The sequence below is a fragment of the Callorhinchus milii genome, unplaced genomic scaffold (genome assembly GCF_018977255.1).
Source record: "Callorhinchus milii isolate IMCB2004 unplaced genomic scaffold, IMCB_Cmil_1.0 Scaffold2, whole genome shotgun sequence".
NCBI classification, from domain to species: domain Eukaryota; kingdom Metazoa; phylum Chordata; class Chondrichthyes; order Chimaeriformes; family Callorhinchidae; genus Callorhinchus; species Callorhinchus milii.
In genome coordinates this window covers 63,686,200-63,703,587 of record NW_024704743.1, presented here as the reverse complement: position 1 = coordinate 63,703,587, position 17,388 = coordinate 63,686,200, and the positions used below count along the sequence as shown (strand labels likewise).

The window sequence follows — 17,388 nt, the reverse complement described above, 5'->3', positions numbered from 1 at the left end:
ATTGACACCAGCAACCGGTTAAAGAATAAGCACCAATATATAACTGGGTGCTTCAAAAAAACTCTGGAGAAGGTGACTGTAATAAGCAATGTCTTCCTTATCAAAATAAACCTTTCTTTTTGTTGTTAAAACCCTTGGTGCAAGTTTTGTTTTCCAGGTGTGACAAATTGTATTATTCACTTGATGTGTGTTCCCAATTCACATAATCTGGCCATATCTAGATGAACTTGAACTTCGTTCTTTTATGGACAACACAATCATTCATTATCTTTTTATTCATTGTTGCATTTAATCACACTTAACAATACAATCCTCTGTGTTTATATATTGCTATGTTGCCTTTTGCTATTCCAAAACTCGATAATAATATTCTTTGCATTTGATATAATAACTTAGTATTTTGAAATGTCTCAAAGGACTGTGTAATTGTAGGCAAACATGGCACACAATTTTTGTGCACAGCAATACATCCCACAAACAACCTGAAGAATGATTAATTTAACAGCAGCTTTGTTGAATAGGACACTGGGTGAAACTCTTTTCTCTTTTCTCTTGTCTTTAACGTCCATGTGAATAGGCAGATGGGACCTTCGTCTAACATTTTATTCAAAGAATGGCACCTCTAACAACTTAGCTCTCCCTAATACTGCCTTGGAATGTCAGCCAAGGCCATGAGGTCAATGTACCCAACACAGGACCTGAATCCGCAACCTTCTGACCCAGAGGCAAGAGTGCTATCAAGTGAGCCAGGCTGACACCAAAATGTAATTGCAACTAGACACTGTGGATTACAGTGAAGTGCCCATGTTTCTTGTGGTCGTGCGCTGCTATTTTAAAGCCCTTTACTACCAGTTATAGTGTGATTACAAAAGGTATGGGAGTGCAAGGTTCGAATAAATTTGTGGCCGTGCGGTGAAGTATGAACTGATACAAACTCTCAATTTGCTTCAATTAGTACATTTTTAATAAAGATTAGCAAGGTTATACATATCATAGTTATACGTTTCATATCATCAAATTAATCCTTAGTAAAGTTCAATGCAATGGGTTGATCGGATCAATACAGGATTTGATGGAGAAATCGATTTGTTCCAGCACCTTGAGATGTTCCAGCACCTTGGGACATTCTCCCAACATGAAAGGCGCTATACAAATGTAACTTTGTATTGGCTTGTTAACCTGTGTCAATCCATGTTGATTGTGGTGTACCTCTCTTTCTTCGAGATAGGTTACACTTGGCTTCTTCATTCCCAAACTCAGGTCTTTTCCTTCGTTGAGAATTTTGACTGGTATCAGGATTGATGTTTTGTGAGTGTTGAAAAATATGTTGACAGTTGTATCCATCTTTGTCTTCCTTCTTTAAAATATTGGTTATGCTTAGTTAGTGTTAAGGGTAGCCAGTGTTCCCAAATCTCTCTCTTCTCATTTCGTTGAGAATTATCCTACATTTATACGTATTTTATACGTACACATCAAATTTGTAAAGATATCTGGATTTAGGTTTACTAAAAACATCTTTTGATAAAACAGTCTCACCCCATCACTGATATCCGCACTTGTCAACATCTTTTCTCGTATCAAAACTCTGACAGCTTGTTTCAAACAAGTCTCAGTACCACAGATTTAACAGTTTATTTTTAATGTCCATTGTGTAACTAAAAACGTAACCTTATCAACAATGATGCTGAAGAAACTTTGTTCTATAAACATTCTTTCACTTGTTTTCCACCATCCCTGGCCTTCATGTATTTTCGTCATATGAAGTTACTTCATATTACTTCTTTTATGAAGTAAACAAGCCCATGACGCTTTGGGGTTTTCTTTGGTCAATTTAAAACAACTCAGAATTCTAGGACTGCTTACAGGAAGGAATAGGGAATTCAAATTTTATTTTAGCTTCAATTGAAGAGCTGGCATCAGTATGGGCTCAATCTTTTACCACCCACTATCCAATGGGTCCCACCTAAAGGTCTCTTCTGATTTCAGAGAATGCACCTTGACCTTCACCCTATGTCAAGAAGAAATGTCCGCTCTTATGGGAGAGGCTTCCAAAGAATAAATCCCATCTGATCCGAGTTTGGTTTAGTGAAATTAGTTTCTATCATAATGAGAACATTTCTGCCAATATTTTTGTCATAATTAAGCAAAGAGGTTAGTTGGAAGAAGGTACGCTTATAATAACAATAATAATATTAGGGCTCTTCAGGGCTCTTTAAGTAGATCTGAGATAAAGCATTCCTTCTTAGTAATTTGTTTTCTGGAAGGACTGCAATTTGCTTATGCTAATATTTGGCTAACAATTCACTTCAGCTACATTTGACACAATAGAAGAAGAATTGCAATTAACATGAGACATTTTCCTTGTAGAATAAAGTTCTTTCTTATCTCAGGTGACTATTTCCCAATCTATTCATTGAATGAATGAAAAACAAACTTAATTGTTATTGCTGTTTATGATACTGCAGCTTTCCTCCGACTTCAATGTTTATTTTATTACTTTCAAATATATTTTCCTATTTCCTCCCACATTTCTTTCCTACTCTTCCTCCTATTCTGGCAAGAACGGATCATGCTTGAGTGCAGATCCACAACCATTGGCAACCTTCACTTAAACAATAATTATTCATGTGTAAGCCTATTCAAACATGGGAAGCATCGCTGCCCAATTAAATCCTTTCTTTACTTGATGATTACACCTCACACCTTATACCTCACACTCAATACAACTGAAACTCGTTCATCATCTCCTGGCTTTATTTTTCCATTGCCCTCCTCACCAGTCTCCTCAGCTTCACCGTTCATTAAATCCAATTAATTAAAGCCCCGGCACCACTGGCTATTTGTTGCAGTACAGATCAATTTCAAGATCCTCAAACTTACTCAAGTACAAATCACTTCACGCCCTGGTTCGTCCCTACCTCTCCACTCTCCAATCTGCTTGCATACAACTCCTCTATTCACCCCCTTTGCTCAGCTGGCTCCGGTCTTCTGCATGTTCATCGTTCCCTCCATTCCGTTAATGGTGGCTATGCTTTCGGCTTGAAACTCTCTGTCTCAATCCCTCCGCCTTTCCCCCTCAATTTGTGTCTTCAGATCTCACCTGGAGACTTTTCCCTTTGACCATGCCTATGGTTGCCTCCACTTTCTCCCCGGCTCGGCGTCAAAGTCCACCATTGTTAAGTGCTCCTAGACACTACCCTGCATGAAATCACTATATAAATGCAAGTTATTGTTGTTGATCACACAGGTGCTATTTTCAATAGAGATCTTTCGATACTAAAGTTTATATGAATTTCCCCTTCCAGCCTGGGAAAATGAGGTGAATTATGGGATGAACATTTTAATTTAGGATTTGTAGAATTAATTAATAATTTGGAGAATAAAACAGCACCATAGATGCTAAAATCAAAGCAAAATTCCAAAGCCTTCTTTTTTCCAGGATTCTGAAACAATTTCTGGTATAACTGTAAAAATGTTAATGCAGAAGAGAGCACCAAGGATGATGTCTAGTGTTATAGATATGAGCAATAAGCAAATGATTACACAAGTTATATATTTAGACATAGGAGACTCATGGCATATGGAATCATGGTCAAAACAGGATTCTTTGGTTTTCTATGTTCAATATTATACTAGGTTCCATACGATCAAATTACATCATAAAAGTAGCCCTTTTGAATTGGTTGAATGTTACCAGTTGCTTTGGCTTCCGCAAGTCTGCTCTACCAAGTTTCATTTATAACCAAAAGTACACTGCGATATGTGAATGCCTCAAATGATGCTCTGTGTAATATAACAACAATTACATTTGTTTAGTGCCTTTCACGTCAGGAAGACATCCCAAAACGCTGGACAGTCAGGGATCTGCACCCGAACTGGTGGTTGGCATCAGGAGAGGTGGAGGGCGGGAAGGATAGGGGTAGGAGGGTGACTAGGCGTGGTTGAAGAGGAGGGTCTTGAGATGGGTCTCGAAGGAGGCAAGGGATGGGGTGAAACAGAGGGACTGTTGGATGGAGTTCCAGTGGGTGACACTGAGGCCCAGATAATCACCAGGTGGGGCGTGGAGGGCTTTGAAGGTGAGGACCAGGATCTTAAACTGTTTCTTCTGAGTGATGGAGAACCAGTGGAGTTGGGCGAGAATGAGGATGATAGGGTCGCAGAGCCTGGAGAGGGAGAGGACGCAGTTTGCAGAGTTCTGGATGATCTGCAACCTTTGGAGGAAGGAGTTGGGGAGGCCAACAATCAGGGAGTTGGTGTAGTCAAGCCTGGATGTGATGAATGTGTGCTTGCGGTGAGGGACAGTGGTGGAGCTGGGCAATGTTGCAGAGGTGGGGAAATGCGGAGCGGGTCATGGCTCAGATGTGAGGGATGAAGGGCAGTTAAGGTTCGAACAGGATGCCAAGGATCTTGGTCTTGTTGACATTCAACTGGAGAAAGTTAGCTCTCATCCAGCACTTGATGTCGACAGGTAGTCTGTCCGGACAGCAATTGCCCTGGTGTTGAGGGTGGAGGCAAAGAGATAGAGTTGGGTGTCATCAGCCTACATGTTGAGGTGAGGGGAGAGGCAGTGGAGGAGGATAGAGTGGTCCCCAGTATCAAAGGCAGCAGAGAGGTCAAGGAGGATGAGGAGACAGAGGGAGTCTTGGTCATGGATAAACCGAATATCATTTGTCACATTGACCAGAGCAGTTTCTGTGCCGTGGGCAGCACGGAAACCCGATTTGAGGGTATCATAAAGGGAGTGGCAGGAGAGGAAGGAGTGAAGCTGGGAAGCAACAACTCTTTCAAGGATCTTAGAAAGGAAAGGGAGGTTGGAGATGGGGTGGTAGTTAGTGAGCAGGGATGGGTCCAGGAATTTTCTTTAGGAGTGATGACAGCTATTTTTAGGAGGGTGGGAATGGTGCCAGTTGACAGGGAGAGGATGGGTGAGGTGTGAGAGGGTGGATGGAGTAGCCAGTTGGTGGTGGAGAATTGAAGTCTGGGGTTGTCCTTGGCCTCCAAGATTACTTTGGAATAGAAGGACAATTTAGTGGAGGCGAGGACGGACTGGTAAGTTTTTATGTGGTCCAGTCAGATCTGCCGGTGGACTGTTAAATCAGATTTGAGCCAGGTGCATTCAGCGGCATGCATCTGACCCTTGAGTGAGCAGAGGTGGCTGTTCCTGTTGAGTTGTGTTAGTATGAGGTGGTTCAGCAGGTGAGGGGGAAAAGGGCATTGAGAAATGGTGGAGAGGGAGTTGTGGAGGAGAGTGACCAAGGAGGATAAGTCGGTGCAGGAGGTAGGCCAGAGGGGGAGGAATTCAGACAATTCCATGGCAGTGGAGATGGAGTGCGGGGAGATTCTTTTTCAGGGGCGGTAGGAGATGGAGGTGGATTGGGTGGCGATGGGGAGACGGATTGAGGTGTTAAGGGAGATGAAATGGTGATCTGAGATGACTTTATCGGTGACACTGAGGCCCAGATAATCACCAGGTTGAATGGGCAACCATGAACATGGGTGGCAGAATGGATGTGGAGAGAGCGGTTGTGAGAGGAAAGGAGAAGTTAGTGGAGATAGAGCAAGAAGGGTTGAAGTGCAGGTTGAAGTCGCCTAGGATAAGGAGGTGTTCAGGACAGAGGCAGAGGGAAGCTAGGAGGGTGGAAATTCAGAGATGAAGTTGGTGGGTTTGAGGGGACAATAAATCAGAAGAATTTTGAAGGAAACATTGGAGGAATGGTAGAGGGTAAGGTGCTCAAAGGAGGGGAATCAGCTGGAGGAGTAGTGGGATAGAGCAAGTGAGTAACTGGAGATGAGTCACACCACCGCCACGGTGGTTAAGACGTAGAGTATGGTGGAAGGTATAGCCTGGTAGTGTGTCCTCAGTCAGGGGGAAGGTGTGGCCTGGGGTGATCTAGGTTTCAGTGAGTGCCGGGATATCGATGTTTTCATCACTGATGATGTCGTTGATGGAGAGAGCCTTGTTAGAAAGGGAATGGACATTTTGTAGGCCGATGCAGAGAGGACAGTTGGCAGAGGAATGTTTGACATGGGAGGGAGTGGTGGGAGGATTGGCAGGGAGGGTGGGAATGTGGATGAGGGAGGAGAGGTTAGCCCACGGGATCTTGGTCTGGCGAGGCTTGCGGTGATAGTGGGGAATGGAGCAGTCAGTGTGGCTGCTGCTGGACAGCCAATGGCAAATGCCACGTGAGCCCATGCATAAAATAGCTATGTATGTTTGCTTTCACTTGGAAACAGTTAATTTACTTCAGTTCACTTTAGCAGCTGTCGTGACTTAGATATGTGAACCACTGGAGAGTTGGTGAACATGATTTTGTTATGGATCTCCAGGGTGCAGATTTGATTCTTCTCCATAGTAAAATCATTTAATGACTGTGGTTCCTTTCTGAATCAAACGACAGTAAAACATTTCTAATCCAAACGGCTCATGGCTAAAGAAGGAATAAACTCTCAGACACAGCAGTACTGCTGTGCTGATCAATACCTTTAAAAATGGGCAAGGTCCATTTCTTTCAGAACAATGAATTCCTGTTTATTTTTATGACCAATTTGGATCACATGTTTTACTGTAACTGTCCTGTACTCCATTACTATAGCCTAGGTTCATTGTTTCTTAATTAACTTGGAGTGTGAGAGCCGAATTAGAGGGGTACATAATAAACAATTCGAGTAAAATTGTGGACGCGAGGAATAAACTCCCAGGTGAAGAACTTAACATTGTAACAAAAAGAACTCACCTTTGAAAAAGGACTGTATCCTACCTCAACCAGTTATCTGGTGAGTTGAGTTATCAAGATTGTGAAGATTCCAGTTCGATTCCTGGTCTGTGTTAGTTATTGCCGTGATGTAGCAATCAGTTGTGTAGAAATTCAGCAGCACTTTCTGTGACTTATGCTTTATCCTTTTAGCTATATACTACTTTTTTCCTATCCGCACTGTGATGGTTTCAATGATCTTTCCAAAAAAATATCAAAAAGGCCTCTCCTGTGTCGTGTCCTGCACATAAATGAAGTACATAAATAAATACTCTGCATTTATCCACATTAAATTGCACTTGCCATTTGTCCACCCATCTCCCTTCCTAATGTATCCATATTCCTTTACATTTGGTAAGTCTGTTGCATTATTTTCAGCACTCTTACCCTGATCATTGTGTTAATATGTAAGATCATACAGAATTTTAAGAAAAATATCATTCTTAATTTGGAAGCCATTGTTCCACAGTGTAGAAAAATAACTTCCAAATTAAGTCTGAATTTAGTAAATTTTGAAAAGTTGTGCATGTTAACACAATGGTCAAAGTCTCAGATCATGAGAGATGTTGGGAATCCTATTTGTACCGATATCAGCCACATCCCACTGAAAAGGAGGGAAGCAGCCTTCTCTATTTTTGTGACTGGATTCCGGTTGCTGTGCTGAAGCAGAGAGAATTTTCTTAGGACTACTACAGGGTAGAGTTATTTTAATATGGTCACTTGGTCATGTTATAAAAACAGCTGAAAGAGACAGCTCCCAGAAACCCTCTGAAAGAAAACAGCATCAGTAAAAGAGGCAAGAAAAAGGCGTAGAGAAAAGAGAAAATAGAATAAAAATAAAATACAACGGATAGAAAATAAAGATCTACAGAAAAAGAACTAATGAAATAAAAAGAAATCATAAAGGCAAGTGTTTAAAACATTTCAAAATAAAAATAAAATGCTGTAAAATACTTATTTGGCTATTTAGGCATTATATCAACAGTGTACCTTTATTCATCGAGATTATAGTGTCCATCTATGAGAAATGTATTTGAGTACAGAGAGAATGGTAAGATTACTCTTGCTATTCTTGCCATTTTCGCATGTGTAAGGGATTATCTAGTTGCAGCTTGGGGCTGGCTCTCCACACATTGTAGTCCAATATGTAGATGGCTAAATAGTCATTTTCATACACATTTCAACAATATAATTTCTTACTGTTAAATAAAAAAACAGCTCTTCCTATTTACATGTCCCCTTACCTGTTCGACAGTTCAGTCATTAACAAAAAGCATCATTATTATAAAGGGTATAAATTATGAAAGGGTGGCATTGTACTGAACTATAGTACAAATAAATTGTATAAAGCAGATTAGAGAGGCTTTTATCGGGACCATAAAACTAAACTTTACACAAGTGAACACGCTATGGATAGTGACAATAATTAATTACGGGGTGACTGAAAACTCAATCTTCAGCTTGAAATAATATAACTCATAATAAGGTACTGCATTTTAAAAAAACTGCCCTCCCACCTTTTCATCATTTACCTGGTCTTAGGAATCTTTGAAAAATGTATTACGGCTAAACATGGATCTCTATTTACTAGAATACTAACTTTGTTTTTATTTTCATTTTTGTAGCATTAAAACATCTCAAAGCGCTTCACAGTCAATTACATGCCACATGTTATTGTTTTCTGAGGGAACTACAGTATTTACAATAATTACCATAAGTAAGTATTTCATAAATAAATTATTTAATAATAATAATCCTTGCATTTGACATAGCACTTTTCACGTCTTCGCGATGTCTCAAAGCGCTTCACAGAAGTAGACTGTAAAGTGAATTAACTGTATGTTTGTGGGTGAAACGCAGAGCAGCCAATTGTGCACAGCAATGTCCCACAAACAGTTGTGGATTGAAAATGACCAATTTATTATTGTTTTGTTTTGGAGGGATTATTATTAGGCGTGTGGTGTAAGGAAACTTGCCCAATGTTTCGCCCTCTGCCTGGAATTGAACCCACGTGTCTCGCTTGCAAGGCGAGTGCTCTAACCACTGCGCTACAGGACTCCACATAGGAATAGGAACTCAGGGAAAGAGGTTAAAAAGTCAGCGTTTTACCTATATGAAATAGAAAGAAGCAAACTGTAATCAGGTTTATTGGTCTTCACAGGCATTTGGTTGTTAACATTCTGAACAATTTTGATGTAAAGAGGTCAGATATTTTCATTGATGTACAAACTACTGAAGAATTACATCTTCATCGACCCCCTTTGCGTTTTTCTTTAAATTTGTTAGATATAAACTGGGACTTGGGCCCAGAATGCCATACAAATTGCTGAACTTCACAGTGTTTTATAGGAATGGAATGCTGCCAATCCTATATTATGGTGCCAGAGCATGGTTACCACAGCGGTGCTTTCAAGAAGCATCTGAGAATACAAGGCAAAGTGTTTATCTTAGTTAATTGATATCCTTGACAACCATCCTTATTGAAGACCTTTAAAGAACATTTCTGCTTTACATAATAAAAAAAAGGCTGACATGCACGCTGATCATAGAATAGCCGAGTTCATCAACAACATTAAACACTTTTATTTATTGATGAGAACTCAAAGCTCCAGGACATTGTTAGATGCTCTCAAATGCGACAATAATAGAGCTTTACAGCTCCAACTGTGTCCAAACAATGGGAATAAGAATCGATTAATAGGGATGAGATGATATGCCTTCAGTGAACTAATGAAGACTTCACTGAATAAGTGTGTGTGTTTGTGGTCTGTGCCTGCTCAAAATTCACCCCAAATTGATATGCACCCTAGTGTTTACTGCCTGCTGAATTTCCTTTGGGAATGACAGCATTTTTATTGGTATGCAAATGTTTTATGTTTCAAATTCATCAGCCTGCCATTTAGTGCCTGACTACTAACCAATGAACTCTAAATGTAGCTACTGTTGTGCATTCAGTACAAATTGATTATCTATGGATGAAATGGTAGTTTATTAACTCCTTATTTCCTGTAATTTTGATTATTAACATTATTTTGCTCACAAAGCAAAAACAAACAGTACAAAACTTTAAAATTTGTAATATTGTAATAGCATAGCGTATTAGACATGGCATCCTTTCCTCAATTGCCTTGGTAGTTGCTAGTTTATTGTTATGTGCTTCGAGGCAGAAGCTCATTAACATCTTTCTATCCACAAGCAAAATCATGAAAGTGGTTGTTATTCTAATCAAAAAAAAGTTTTGGATGCTTCAAACAGCTTTGGAATATATTGGTCTCAACACCAAGGAAATTAGCATTTACTTTTTAGTAACTCAAGGTTATTCAACTTTTAAGTACTCTAGCAACAAATTCTATGTTACAAATACAAATAAGTTTGATTCCAAGGAAGGAAACCTGAGGACCAAAACCTTCCAAATTGTATATATTTCTGAAATCTTTCCTAGTTAATGACAAGATATTTAATATTGGCATAATATAGCCTCAACCCTTCACCAAAGAGGAAGTGGGCTGATCTACTCTTTATTTCCACACCTCAGGCACTGGCAGCACCACCATCCAGGGACGCACACTCCACCTCACTGAGCCAGTCTGGAACCTTGGTGTCTCGTTTGACCCACGACTGTCCTTTCTACCCCATATTTGTGCCATGACCCATTCTGTCTTCCCCCACCTCCGCAACATCGCCCGGCTCCGCCACTACCTCACTCCTCAGGCCAACAAAACCCTTATTCATGCATTCAACACATCTAGCCTCGACTACGCCAACTCCGTTTGTCGGCCTTCCCAATTCTTCCCTCCACAAGCTGCAGATCTTCCAGAACTCTGCACCTTGTATCCTCTCCTGTACCGGCTATGACCCTATCACCCCTACCCTCGCTCAGCTCCACTGGCTCATAGAGTTGAAAGAGAGTTCATAGAATTGAAAATCCTCATCCTCGTCTTCAAGGCCCTCCAAGGCCTTGCTCCTTCCTATCTCTTTGACCTGCTAACCCCATATCAACCTGTTCACTCCCTCCGCCCAGCAGGCTCTGGCCTGTTCTACGCCCCCGTCCACCTCCGCCCTGACCTACCAGCAGCGGTTTGGCCTTCAGCCTCTCTGCACCCACCCTTTGGAATGCCATAAGCCATTCTCTTCACCTCACTCCCTCCCTTGTCTCCTTCAAGGCACCTCTCAAGACCCTCATCTCCGATTACCCTCCCTGCCCTCCACCCTCTTTGATCCCATTTGTATTGTATTTTGTATTATTTGACATAGCACCCGTTATTTCAGGAAGATGATTCAAAGCACTTCACAGGATTTACGGTAAAGTGCAGTGACTGCATATTTTTCAGTCGAATGCAGAATTCAATTTGCACACATCCATGTTCATAAACAGCCAGTTAGGGAGTGAATGAACAATATTATTTGGGGGATTGTTGGCCAGCATACCTGGAGAAACTCCCTTTCTTTTTCAAATAATACCATGGGATCTTTACCTGAGGCATGCAGACAGGATCTCTGCTTAACATTTCAACCCAGTGACTGGTCTGCCCTTCCAGGTCCTGTCCATGAATAGACTGGGTTGTCATCAGCAGTGCCCTGGAGTACTGCGGACCCTCCTGTCTCAGGAATTGGACTACCAAGACTGCCACAGAAGGCTGCCGTGATTCTGACTTTCCGTTGGCAGAAATGTCACCTTAGTGCCAGTTCAGCTCCAAGGAGGCCTGCTTACTTCCTTCCCCCCCACCAACTCCCATTTGGGAAGCCCACAAATTACAGAGGCTCTTGGGGAAAACTTTATCCACAGCAAATAACTATCACAGCATGCAAAGTATTTCTCCAAAATACTGTAGCTCAATGGCACAAGACTTCAAATATCTTTCTGCTGCTCTCATTCTTCTGTGGCAATGGATCACAGTTACTTCTCATTGCCCTTCTTCTCAAGTGAAAGTAGTAATTCTTCCATAATGGAGGAGTGCTCCTTTGTAGATAAGGTTAACAAGTGTGGCAAATGGGAAGGGGGAGCATATACAACAACTTCACCATATCATACAGAAATACAAATGTAAGGTACATATTTAATCTGCTTTCTATCCCATCTAGCCATCGAAACGTGTAGCTTTGAAAAGATTCAACAAAGTATATAAATTTGTACATAGCAGGTCATTCTAACCTAACTTTTTTCTAGGTTGCAATTGAGGAATTACTTGAAAAATGTGAGGGTGAAATATCATGCTCAGCCACATTCATGTAGGTCAGGAAACATTCTAATCATTGTAAGAAGAGAGCCCAATGTAGAAAGGCTATTGAAATAAGGGGTAAATATCAAAACACATGAAAATAACTCAAGACAAACTAAAAGAGTGAAAGAAGGAAAAAATGTAGACAGCAAGCAAGATGTACTCATTAACTTTTCGAGGGATTTTAAATGTTTTAGAAGTAATGATTATGGATGATAGATCCACCAATTCACATCACCTTACTACTCTTGCTACTCTTCTGGTAGCTTGCTATCCTCAATTTTAACAGTAGTTTATAAAACAAAAATATCTATTAGAATATTTTGATCTCAATCGGTGAAAACACACACATGAAATTGTCAGATAGAAAACTTCACAAGAGTAATGGAGACTTTTTTGTGATATTGAATTGCCAAAAGTCGTAGCAGAATCTCAATAACAGCAAGGAGCAAATCTCCTGATTTCCTTTAGATCACGTAACTAATTATTCCATGTACAAGTAGGGAGTCATAGCTACTTGTCTCCAACATTTTTAAGTATCATTATTGTGGTTATCACTTCAAGTTTATATGCTCTATATTTTCCCTGCAAATTTACACTTGTAATGAACTTATAAATAAATAAATCTTCCTCCTTTCCTGAGCTTTCAGTGTTCCAATATCCTGCACATTCAGAACACAGGAACAATAATCTCCAGAAGTTAGAGCTGTAAATTAAGAAAAGATTCACAGACCAAACTGGTTTTCAGTGGAGCTAGGATTGCTTGGTGATGTAACTCGGGTCTTGAAAATGCTGTACAAAAAATATAAGCAAAAATAAGGTGACAAGGCCTTTCACATAAAACGAGTGTCTAAAAGCATTTCACATTCATGGTAGGAAACACCAAGCAGAGAGAGTGTGGACCAAAAGCACAGTTGAAAAAACTTTTTAGGTGGGCTTTGAAGGCAGGAAGCGAGAAGGCGAGGCAAAGAGATTTTGAAAGCTTCTTAGTTATTTTGGATTGCAAATGTTTTTCTTCAATTATGTTACATAGTTTATTGTGCTTACATAGATCAGCTTAAAATATTGTGACGCATTTTGTTGGTTTAGCCTGACAATCTTTGTTGTACTAGCTATAGTTTCCACCTTGCCAAGTACGATTAGTGACATTAGAGGAATGTAAGCTTGATTTAGCAGTACATATTGACTCAGTGCAGTGTTGGGGGAGGCACTTCATTGTCCTTTGGATGAGATGTTAAACCATGATTCTGTCTGCTCATTCAGGTGCATGTTACAGAATCCGTGGCACTATTCTGAAAAAGTTTCTCCTGATATTCTGCCAACAGTTCTCCAGTTAAATTGGTCATTCAATGTGTGAATCCAGTTTATCCAGCATTGCTATAAGCAAATTGGCTGCTGGTAGACATTAACTGAAGCCCAGATTTTTGAACACTTACTCATATATCCAGGGATTGGAATCCACCAAGCTCCGCATCTCCAACTGGTGGAAGCCCCCCATCACTCAATGGATAAGGATATGAGTCCCAAGTTGTGGGCAGAAAAACAGTGACAATGTTTTCACACATTTCATGCTGAGCTATGTTGATTGCCAGGAAGCTCTCAGAGAATTCCTGGTACTTGCCATCCAAGGGTTTAAACTTGCACTTATCAAATGTAGCCTTGAAAGTGAGGACGAGGATCTTGAATTTGATCCTCTGAGGATTGAGGGATGGGGAGCCAGTGGAGTCGGGCAAGGGTGGGAGCAATGGGGTCATGGAGCCTGGTGCGTGAGAGTACATGAGCTGCAGAGTTTTGGATGATCTGCAGCTTGTGAAGGGAAGAGTTGGGAAGGCCAATGAGGAGGGAATTTTCATAATCGTGCCTTGATGTGACAAACACGTGGGTAAGGATTTCGGCAGCCTGAGGGGTGAGGCAGTGGCGGAGTCTGGCAATGTCGCGGAAGTGGTGGTAGGCAGTGCTGGTCATGGCGTAGATGTGGGGGAGAAAGGACAGTTCAGGGTAAACAAGACACCCAGGTTCCTGACTGGCTGAGTGAGGTTGAGTGTGCAGCCGTAGATGCTGATGCTGTTAGTGCCCTAAGTGTGGAAGCACTGGTGCAAGCCAATCAGGAGTGTCCCGGTCAGCTGAAGAAAGTTGTCCCTCCTCCAGGACTTGATGTCAGACTGGCAGTCGGTCAGGACGCCAGTAGCCCTGGAATTGAGGGTGAAGGCAGTGAGATAGAGTTGGGTGTCATCCGCCCACATGTGGAAATTTACCCCATATCTGTGGAGTCCTGTGGCGCAGTGGTTAGAGCACTCGCTTTGCAAGTGAGAGACCTGAGTTCAATTCCAGGCAGAAGGCGAAACCTTGGACAAGTTTCCTTACTCCACACAGAGCCTAATAATAATCTCTCCAAAAACAAAAAAACAATAATAAAATTGGTCATTTTCAATCCACGACTGTTTGTCGGACATTGCTGTGCGCAATTGGCTGCCGCGTTCGCCCACAAATATACAGTCAGTTCACTTTACAGTGTGTTCTGTGAAGCGCTTTGGGACGTCCTCCCAACATGAAAAGCGCTATATCAAATGCAAGGATTATTATTACACCAAGGGGTAGCATGTAGAGGGTGAAGAGGAGGGGACAGAGGACAGAGCTCTGAGGAACACCGCACGAGACAGTGCAGGGGCTGAAGGAGAAGCTGTTTGCAGACATGAAGTGGAGGCAGTGTGAAAGGTAGGACCTGAACCAGTGAAGGACAGAACCTTGGAGATTGAGGTGGAAGGAGAGGTGGTGGAGGAGAATTGAATGATCCACAGTGTCAAGAGCGGCAGAAAGGACGAGGAGGCAAAGGGAGCCCTGGTCACACATGGTCAGGATGTCATTTGTGACCTTGATCAGAGCAGTTTCTGTGCTGTGGGCAGCATGGAAACCCGATTGGAGGGGCTCATGGAGGGAGTGGGAGGAGAGGAAAGAGAGAAGCTTGGGGGCAACGGCTCTCTCAAGGACCTTGAACAGAAAAGGAAAATTTTAAATGGGCCGGTAGCTGGATATCTGTGTTGGGTCAAGGGAAGGTTTCTTCAAAGTGGGTGATAGTGGCTGTTTTGAGGGGGGTAGGAACAGTGCCAGATGACAGCGGGAGGTTGATGATGTCGGCGAGTAGTGGGGCAAGGAGGTGGAGCTGGGATCTAAGGAGAGGAGTGGGGATGGGGTCCAGGGAGCAGGTGGTGGGCTTCAAGGAGGATATGGTGGTGATGATAGAGGAGGGGGTGACAGGTTCAAAGGAAGGAGGGATGGGTTGTGGTCAGAGTGTGTGGGGGGTGGGTAGGGAGTGGGTGGAAGTTGGGAGGGCAGTGGCAGCTGATCGGATTCCCTTGATTTTGGATTCAAGGAAGTCCAGCATTTCCTCGCAGGGAGAGTCGAAGGAAAGGATCTGCGAGGCTTGGTGGGCAGAGGAGTCGGTTGGTGGTGGAGAACAGGGGCCTGGGGTTGCCCTTCGCCTCCAGGATTAACCTGGAACACAAGGACGATTTGGCCAAGGTGAGAGCGGAGCGGTAGGTTTTGAGGTGGTCCAGCCAGATGTGCCGGTGGACTGTTAGGCTGGATTTGAGCCAAGTGCATTCGACAGCCCGCACCTGGCCCTTGAGCAAGCGGAGGTAGCTGGTGAACCAGGTGATTATTGGGAATAGGAGGCAGTTCGGGAGGTTAAAGAGGCAAGGGCGTCGAGTGTGGTGGAGAGGATGCTGTGGAGGACAGTAAATGCAGAGGATGGGTTGGTGTGGGAGGTGGGCCAGAGTGGGAGGACTCCAGGGCAGCGGAGAGGGATTGCGGGGAGATCCTTTTCGCCTCTAGGGAAAAAGTGTGCATTCCCTCTCACAGGAAAATTTTGATTTGTAGGAAGAATACATATGTAGAACTCTCAGATTATTTTAGGCATGGCAATAATAATCCTTGCATTTGATATAGTATCACATTATTATTATCCCTTATCATGTTACTGAGATGCCTCAAAGCGTTTCACAGGAATGTAAAGTGGTGTGTATTTTGTGAGTGAACGTCACAGCCATTATTTACATACAAGACATATGTATATAACACATGGAAATTCCCCTGTATCTAGAACAGAACGTGCACTTTTCTCCAAGGAAGCACTCACCCTACTTATCTGATTCCAGAGAGTATTATTATTATAAGTCAGAGTGGTTCAACGTTTTAGCTACTGAGGGCCTGATACCCTATCTGAGAAACTTCCGGGGGATGCTTAAGCAACATTTTCCCTTCCTGAAACATTACATCACTTTTACGGTTTATGGAAAGAGCGATGAAATAGAGGGAGGGGCCGGATGGTCCATTTGGAACACCCTGTATAATATAATTTATAATGACGGGGTGGGGGTTGCCTCTGCATCTGGCACTTTCAAAGCCCTCCGTGGTCTTGTTCCCCCCCCTTACCTCTGTGACCTCCTAGTCCCCTACCAACCTGCCCACTCCCTCCGCTCAGCGGGCTCCGGCCTGCTTCACATCCCCCACCTCACCATTGGTGGGCGGGCGGCGGCGGGCGAGCCTTCTGCCACTCTGCCCCTACCCTCTGGAACTCCATCCCGCAGTCCCTCCACCTCGTCCCCTCCCTCGCCTCCTCCCTCGTCCCCTCCCTCGCCCCCCTCCCTCGTCCTCTCCCTCGTCCCCCTCCCTCGCCCCCCTCCCTCGCCCCCTCCCTCGCCCCCTCCCTCGCCCCCCTCCCTCGCCCCCCTCCCTCGCCCCCCTCCCTCGCCCCCTCCCTCGTCCCCCTCCCTCGTCCCCTCCCTCGCCCCTCCCTCGCCCCCTCCCTCGCCCTCGCCCCCTCCCTCGCCCCTCCCTCGCCCCCTCCCTCGCCCCCTCCCTCGCCCCCTCCCTCGCCCCCTCCCTCGCCCCCCTCCCTCGCCCCCTCCCTCGCCTCCTCCCTCCCTCGCCTCCTCCCTCCCTCGCCTCCCTCCCTCGCCCCCTCCCTCGCCCCCTCCCCCGCCCCCTCCCCCGCCCCTCCCTCGCCCCCTCCCTCGCCTCCTTCCAGACCCTCCTCTTCGACCATGCTGTTGATCGCCCCGCTTCCCCAATCTCGACCCCCAGCTCGGGTCCCAAACACTGACTGTCCACCGTCTTGGGACGTCGTCCCGACGTGAAAGGCACTTCACAAATGTAATTCTGCTGCTGTTGTTGTTGTTGTTGTTTCCTCACCTGCCCTGGCACCAGGCTATCTGTGCGCATGCTCACTGACGAGAGCGTTCAGCCCGCGCATGCTCAGTACGGCGGGCGGGCGGGCGGCCGCCCGGCGGCGCTCATGAGGCGTGTGTTCAGCTCCTATCACGTGAGCGCATGTCCAGTCTGTGTGTATGTGGGGGGAGGGAGGAGAGGGGGCTGTGCGCATGCTCAGGGGCGGCACCAGGTGGCTGAAGGGAACCGCG

The 17,388-nt window shown here is 43.9% G+C and overlaps 1 long non-coding RNA gene across 1 annotated transcript; it reads right to left on the bottom strand.

Annotated features, from left to right (window-relative positions):
- Positions 1–1,290: 1,290 nt before the first annotated feature.
- Positions 1,291–17,202, bottom strand: LOC121848154. The gene is made up of 3 exons (XR_006084888.1): positions 17,162–17,202; positions 6,735–6,993; positions 1,291–1,357 (listed from the first exon to the last, which is right to left on the bottom strand). It is a non-coding gene; the product is annotated as an uncharacterized LOC121848154 (long non-coding RNA).
- Positions 17,203–17,388: the final 186 nt, after the last annotated feature.